This window comes from Hyla sarda, chromosome 3, assembly GCF_029499605.1.
Source record: "Hyla sarda isolate aHylSar1 chromosome 3, aHylSar1.hap1, whole genome shotgun sequence".
NCBI classification, from domain to species: Eukaryota; Metazoa; Chordata; class Amphibia; order Anura; family Hylidae; genus Hyla; species Hyla sarda.
Window position 1 is genome coordinate 362,436,269 of NC_079191.1, and position 6,977 is coordinate 362,443,245.

Below are 6,977 nucleotides of genomic sequence, written 5' to 3' on the forward strand. Positions count from 1 at the left end.
CGCTAGGGGATGGAGAAACACGCTGTGCGCATTTGTAGGGTTGTCAGTATTGGGAGACCGAGTCTACCCTCTGTCTCTTTTGGGTCATGGACTCAGCAGTGACATCAATCAGGGGCCTGGCTTGCAAGGAGACCCCCTGTGAATAGTAGCAACAAGGGATTCATGCTTCAGGTTGGCAGGGGTGCTGGATGAGGTGGACCAGACACAGCTGGGAAAAACAAACTTCTGGGTGGTGAATCATTGCTGAAAGCAGCAAAAGGGAACACCTTTCATTTACTTGGCTATGATGTACATCTCGAGATTATGGGTTCAATTACTTTGAATTTTATTTACCCAGAACACCCATTAAACTCAGGTGGTAAAATGCAAAAGCCTTTACTATTTATATACTTCATCAGATCATAAAAGTCACTCACAGTGGGATTTGTATAGTGGGATATATGTTTACTACAGATGGAGCGGTATGGTTGCTGGACTCTTCTGTTGGTTTATTATAGGTGGAGAATTATACTTCTACTTTCTGCTGGATCCACTTCTGACTTAGGCTCAAAAACATCAATAAAAACTGGTATTTGTCTAGAGCTCTTTGGAGTAATATGGCTGATGCACGTCTGTTTTTGGTGCTGCGCAGTAGTATGTGTTTGTCAATAAGGCTCCAGTTTCCACATGGGTAGCCTGGTGAGGCCTGAATAGAAAGGTTTTAGAAGCCCCTCCTTAGAGCATACCGCATGCTTTGGAACATTGCTGGATGCAAATGAATCTCCACAAACTATCTCTAGTAATTCGGTAATTTTTTCAAAAAACCTATATGGTTAAAGGGGTTGCCCATGAAAGCCATGCCTGCTTTCTTCCTGAAAGAGAGCCACACTAACCTATTGGTTATGTCTGGTATTTCTATAGGAGTGAATGTGACTGAGCTGCACTACTACGCACAGCCTGTGGACAGTTTGAAGAAAGCAGCCATTTTTTTTCATCCCGTGCAACCCTTTTAATAATCAGGAAGTCATTTACTATTTAATAATTATAGCTGGTCACGTTTTTTATGTTGGTAATATAGACAAAAAAAAATCATTACAAAGGCTTAAAATGTGTTCATGTATCATACAAAAAATTTTTTTTTTATTTTTATTTTTTTATTTTTATTATTTTTTTATTATTAATTTAACCAACCCGCACTCTTAATTGATCGGTCTTTATCCTCGTATAAATAAATATGTAAGCTCCAGACTGTCCAAACATGAAGTGGTTAAATCTTATTAGTTAGCTTGGAATTGCCAAATATAAAAAAAACAAGGTTGTAGCTTGGTATATTTTGAGCAAGCCTGTAACAACCAGTAGCCCCTTTGAGAAGTGTACCCATTACTAAAATTGCCTTTCCTAGCAGTAAATTGTAAACAGGTGGCGTTTGAGATCAGATCTGTGGGGAGTATTGGATAGTAGCTTACAAATCCCATGGAAGAGGCTCTGTTTCATGTAGTATGACATTTCAAGGCTCTTTAGAATCATCTCTCTAATTCAGCCTTTATTGTTTTCTGGCCTTTGTTTTGGATTTTACAACTTTTTTTGTTGCTGCTTTTTACATCATTTACATAGTATTGAATACTAAAATAGTCTTGTAAGATTTACTTGCAGACATTATTAGAATTGTATGACTATATTCTGTATCAGACACTAGGTATTTAATTAAGTGATATTGACAAATACAAGACACTCCTGGCTAGTTATCGACTGGTGGAGGAGGTAAGAGAGCCTGTGGTGCAGCCCAAACTGCTTCCCCCACTGATCAATACATTCCATGGATTACCATCTCCAATGGCCATTATTTCTATTGTATTTCTCTAAATTTATTGCCTTCTTTGACAGGTTTCAAGTCTTTTTTTTCTGCAACTGGCTGTGATTGACTGCATGATCAGGCGTCCATTACTGAGGGAATGAGAAGTTTGTTATACGCTGTATATAGGGGTGCAGGCGGCTGATGATTTATAGGAAAATCGTACACACGTTTTTGATGTGAATGTTGAAATGTGGCAGAGCTGTATTTGCCTGTACTTGGTAGTATTGTTAAAAAACAAAAAACAACAGATTCATCGTATGCTTATTTACATAACTTGCTGTAAAACATACTTTGGTTAAATGAATAAATTTTCTAAAAAATAAAAAAATAAATAATATAATGATAATAATAATAATATATATTTATTTTCATATTTATTGGCATCAGGTGTTTCATTCTGCCCCATTGCCACAGGTATATTAAATGAGCTTCAGAGAAGCTTTTCATCCAGAGGCGGTGAAAACAAGTTGGCCAATATTTTTTAGACGGTTATGCACAGGTTGACAGACAAGACATGGCCTTTGAATTTCCGGGTTGTTTTTAACACAGTTGTTCCACCTGTTAGAATGAAAACGATATTCTATGAAAATTGTGTCTTTATTATAATCGCAACACGTTGCTAAATCTCTGTGGCACTATATGATGCTGGAATTACACAAAAAGAGGATGCCTGCAACTTATATGTTCAAAAGTTATGATTTTTGTGTTATCTAGGCGGCAATATGTTGCGAGTTTAATACTTCAATGCCTAGCCAAAACATGCTAATTATTGTCGTGACTCATAATGTTTCCATTTTTATCTCTCGCTGTTTTCTCTATATTTATCTTTCTCTCTTCCCTACTTCTTATCCCCAACTCTTTTTTTTTTATTATTTATTTTTCTTTTTTCTCAATTTATTTCTTTTTTTTTGTTCGTATTGTTTGCATTGCTTTGTATACATGCATTTCCTTGAAATGTATGGTTTGTATTTTTGTTTATTGTTATAAAAAAATCTTATAAATAAACAGTTATAAAAAAAAAGAATGAAAACGATACAAATACTGTCACAAATACCAACTTTGGCCAGCTGTACCACACTCTTTTGATGAAAAAGCGCTATCTACGGAGCTGGGGGTACGTAGTATGTGTTTTGTGTGAGCATGAGAGGAATGAAATGCTTAAAAAGATTCTAATCTTCAAGTATTTCTCCATGAAAGGAAATTTCCAGCTCCGCTTAATCCTAGTGATGCTCTTTATGGTGGTAGAACTAACGCCATAAAGCTCTATCACAAACAGGGTGCGGGTGAGACTATACATTACTATGATTTTACAAGTCTATACCCCTTTATCATCAAAACAAAAAACATATCCTGTAGGTCACCCGCGCATCATATATGAAAATGTTATTCACATAAAAAATTACCTTGGAATTGCCCGGGTTAAGGTGTGTCCCCCAAGAGATTTATTTTTCCCGGTCCTACCTGTGAAAATTAACAAAAAAATAATGTTTCCCCATTGCTATACATGCACTGTAAATACACAACAACAGAATGCATGCATAGTGTTGAAGAGCACTCTCTGACGGGTACATGGTCTACAATCAAACTAGAGATGGTTTCGGAAAAAGGGTACTGGATCACTGAGATCTATGAAGTTTGTTATATCCCTGAGACTACAGAAGATCTCTTTGCTCCCTACATTAAACTCCATTTAAGGGACAAACTGGAGGCATCGGGTTACCCTAGCTGGTGCATGGATGACATTACGAATAGAGATGAGCGAACTTACAGTAAATTCAATTCGTCACAAACTTCTCGGCTCGGCAGTTGATGACTTATCCTGCGTAAATTAGTTCAGCCTTCAGGTGCTCCGGTGGGCTGGAAAAGGTGGATACATTCCTAGGAAAGAGTCTCCTAGGACTGTATCCACCTTTTGCAGCCCACCGGAGCACCATAAAACTGAACTAATTTATGCAGGAAAAGTCATCAACTGCCGAGCCGAGAAGTTCGTGACGAATCGAATTTACTGTAAGTTCGCTCATCTCTAATTACGAAACAGCAATACTTTGACTCTTTTCTTGAGAAAGAAGGGGTTCAGTTAGATGCTACAAATGTAATTGTGAACCCTGCTAAAAGATAAATCTCCAAACTTTTCTTAAATTCTTTATGGGGAGATCTAATTTGCCCTGCACCAGTATTGTGAATAACCCTGATGAAATCTTTAAGTATGTCTTTGTACCTTACTATGTACTTACCTTTTATTGATGAAGAGACAGCCACTGTGAACTAGAAATACGCTGAGAGACATCACACAGTCAATAAAAACACAAACATTTTTATAGCTTGCTTTACAACTGCCTATGCCAGACTAGAGCTATACATGCTTCTGGACAGACTACAGGACAGATGTCTTTATCACAACACCGATCCTGTAATGTTTGTGAACAAAGAGGGTGATTGGAACCTGCCATTAGGTGATTACTTGGGGGAATTAACCAGTGAAATTCCTGATGATAGCTACATCACAGTGTTTGTATCTTCACGTCCAAAAACCTACGGTTACAAACTGAACACTGTTAAAACGTTCTTAAATGTTAAGGGCATTACATTAAATGCCACAAATACACAATATATCAATTTTGATAGCCTTAAGGACCTAGTTTGGGAATTTATCCGTAAACCCATCCCTGAAAACCAAAAATGCATAACAGTGGAACAATCGGGTAATGTTAGCCATGGGATGCGTTGGGAAATGGAAACGGGGCCTGTGCGTAAGACTCAGAGGTGTGTATATACAAAGAGACAGTATTCGGAAGATTTTACAACATTACCTTTTGGTATTTAATGTAGTCACCACAAAGTTACATCCCTCTTATTCAGTCAAGGTTGCAGACCTTTTGAGTCGCTCAGGATCACTGATCCCTAAGTTACAGACCTTTTTAACCTCTTAAGGACTCAGGGCGTACCTGTACGCCCTGAGCCCGGTCCCGTCGTTTAAAACGGGGTCACGCCGTGACCCTGCATCACACCTGCTATTCATAGCCGGGACCCTGGGCTAACAGCGCGCGGCACCGATCGTTGTGCCGAGCGCTATTAAACCTTCAGACGTGGTGATCAAAGTTGACCGCCGTGTCTGAAAGTGAAAGTAAACGCTTCCCGGCAGCTCAGTCGGGCTGATCGGGACATCGCGATAAAGTCGGGCTGATCGGGACATCGCGATAGAATCGCGCTGTTCCGATCAGCTAGGACGCAAGTGGAGGTCTCCTTACCTGTCTGAGCTACAGGCTTGAGCAATCAGGCCCCTATCCCGCTGATCCATGCAAAGCTATGGCTTTATAGGGATCAGCATAGGAGATCAGTGTGTGCAGTGCTATAGGTCCCTATGGGAGCTATAGCACTGCAAAAAAAAAGTTTTAAAAAAAGTTAACAAAGGTCATTTAACCCTTCCCTAATAAAAGCTTGAATCACCCCCCTTTTCCCATAAAAAAAACTGTGTAAATAAAAATAAAAATAAACATATGTGGTATCACCACGTGCAGAAATGTCCGAACTATAAAAATATATCCTTAATTAAATCGCACGGTCAATGGTGTACGCGCAAAAAATTCCAAAGTCCAAAATTGCGTATTTTTGATCACTTTTATGTCATGAAAAAATGAATAAAAAGCGATCAAAAAGTCTGATTAATACAAAAATGGTACCGATAAAAACTTCAGAATAAAAAAATGAGCCCTCATACCAGCCCGTATGCTAAAAATAAAAAAGTTATAGGCGTTAGAAGATGAGAATTTTTAACATATAAATTTTCCTGCATGTAGTTATGATTTTTTTCCGAAGTACGAAAATATCCAACCTATATTAGTAGGGTATCATTTAATCATATGGACTTACAGAAACTGCATAGAAACGGAAGCCCCCAGAAGTTACAAAATTAAATTTTTTCTTCAATTTTGTCGCACAATTAATTTTTTTTCCATTTCACCGTGGGTTTTTGGGTACAATGAACAATGTCACTGCAAAGTAGAATTAGTGGTGCAAAAAATAAGCCATCATATGGAATTTTATGTGGAAAATTGAAAGGTGATGAGGAAAAAATGAAAATGCAAAAACGGAAAAACGCTGAGTCCTTAAGGGGTTAAGAAGCTCAGGAGCAGTAAACTGGAAGGTCTGCACACAATTAGCCAGTTTTTAGCTGAATATACATCATTACGTTTTGGCTTCTAAACACTCTTTGAGTATCAGCATCATGGACACACGGCTACAACATCCCTTTTCATGTATTTTAGCGGGTCCATCCAACTCTGAAAAGAGTTATTTTGTAAAGCAGCTGCTTAATAATGGCAAAACTCACATTTCGAAAAGACCTGAAAATATTGTTTGGTTTTATGCGTGTTGCCAAATATTGTACAATGACCTGTCTCATTCTTTCCCAAACATTAGATTTATTGAAGGTTTGCCACATACATTTATAGATGATGATCTGCTTCCACCAGACAAGGTAAATTTGTCAATTGTTGATGACCTCATGGTGAGTGCTAGCGAAAATAGAAACGAAATAGAAAAAGCATTTACCAAGTATGTTCATCACAGAAATTTTTATATATTGTATTTAGTGCTAAACATATTTTGTCAGGGTAAAAAGAGCATGACCATAAATTTAAATACCGAGTACATGGTTCTTTTTAATAATCCTCATGAAAAATTGCAAATTCTAACATTAGCGAGACAAATGTACCCAAAAACTCATTTTTGAGGATGCCACATGAGAGCCTTACAACCATTTGCTAGTTGATTTGTGAACCAATACCCCCCGAACAGTGTATCGTTTAAGGTTGGGGTTCTTCCCCAATTCTTTACCAGTGGTGTATATACTAAAGAAAAATAGTTCAAAAAAGTAATGCTATCACTCTGCACCACATTCTATGTGCTGTACATAGTACCGATAAAATGTCTGAGAGATTAAAATGTAATTGGGCTCTCTTAAAAATCCTGGTGAAGGCTACTCCTTTAGTCAGAAAATCTATCTTGCATCACGCGAGTGATGATTTAAAGGGGTATTCCAGGATTTTTTTTTTTATTTGACTATGCTACAGGGGCTGTAAAGTTGGTATAGTTCATAATATAGTGTCTGTACCTGTGTGACAGTTTTCTCACAATTCTTCTG

At 37.8% G+C, this 6,977-nt stretch overlaps 1 long non-coding RNA gene across 1 annotated transcript; it reads right to left on the bottom strand.

Moving 5' to 3' along the window:
- Window positions 1–2,265: 2,265 nt before the first annotated feature.
- Window positions 2,266–6,747, bottom strand: LOC130360823 (uncharacterized). Its single transcript, XR_008890812.1, has 3 exons — window positions 6,278–6,747; window positions 3,238–3,295; window positions 2,266–2,392 (listed from the first exon to the last, which is right to left on the bottom strand). It is a non-coding gene; the product is annotated as an uncharacterized LOC130360823 (long non-coding RNA).
- Window positions 6,748–6,977: the final 230 nt, after the last annotated feature.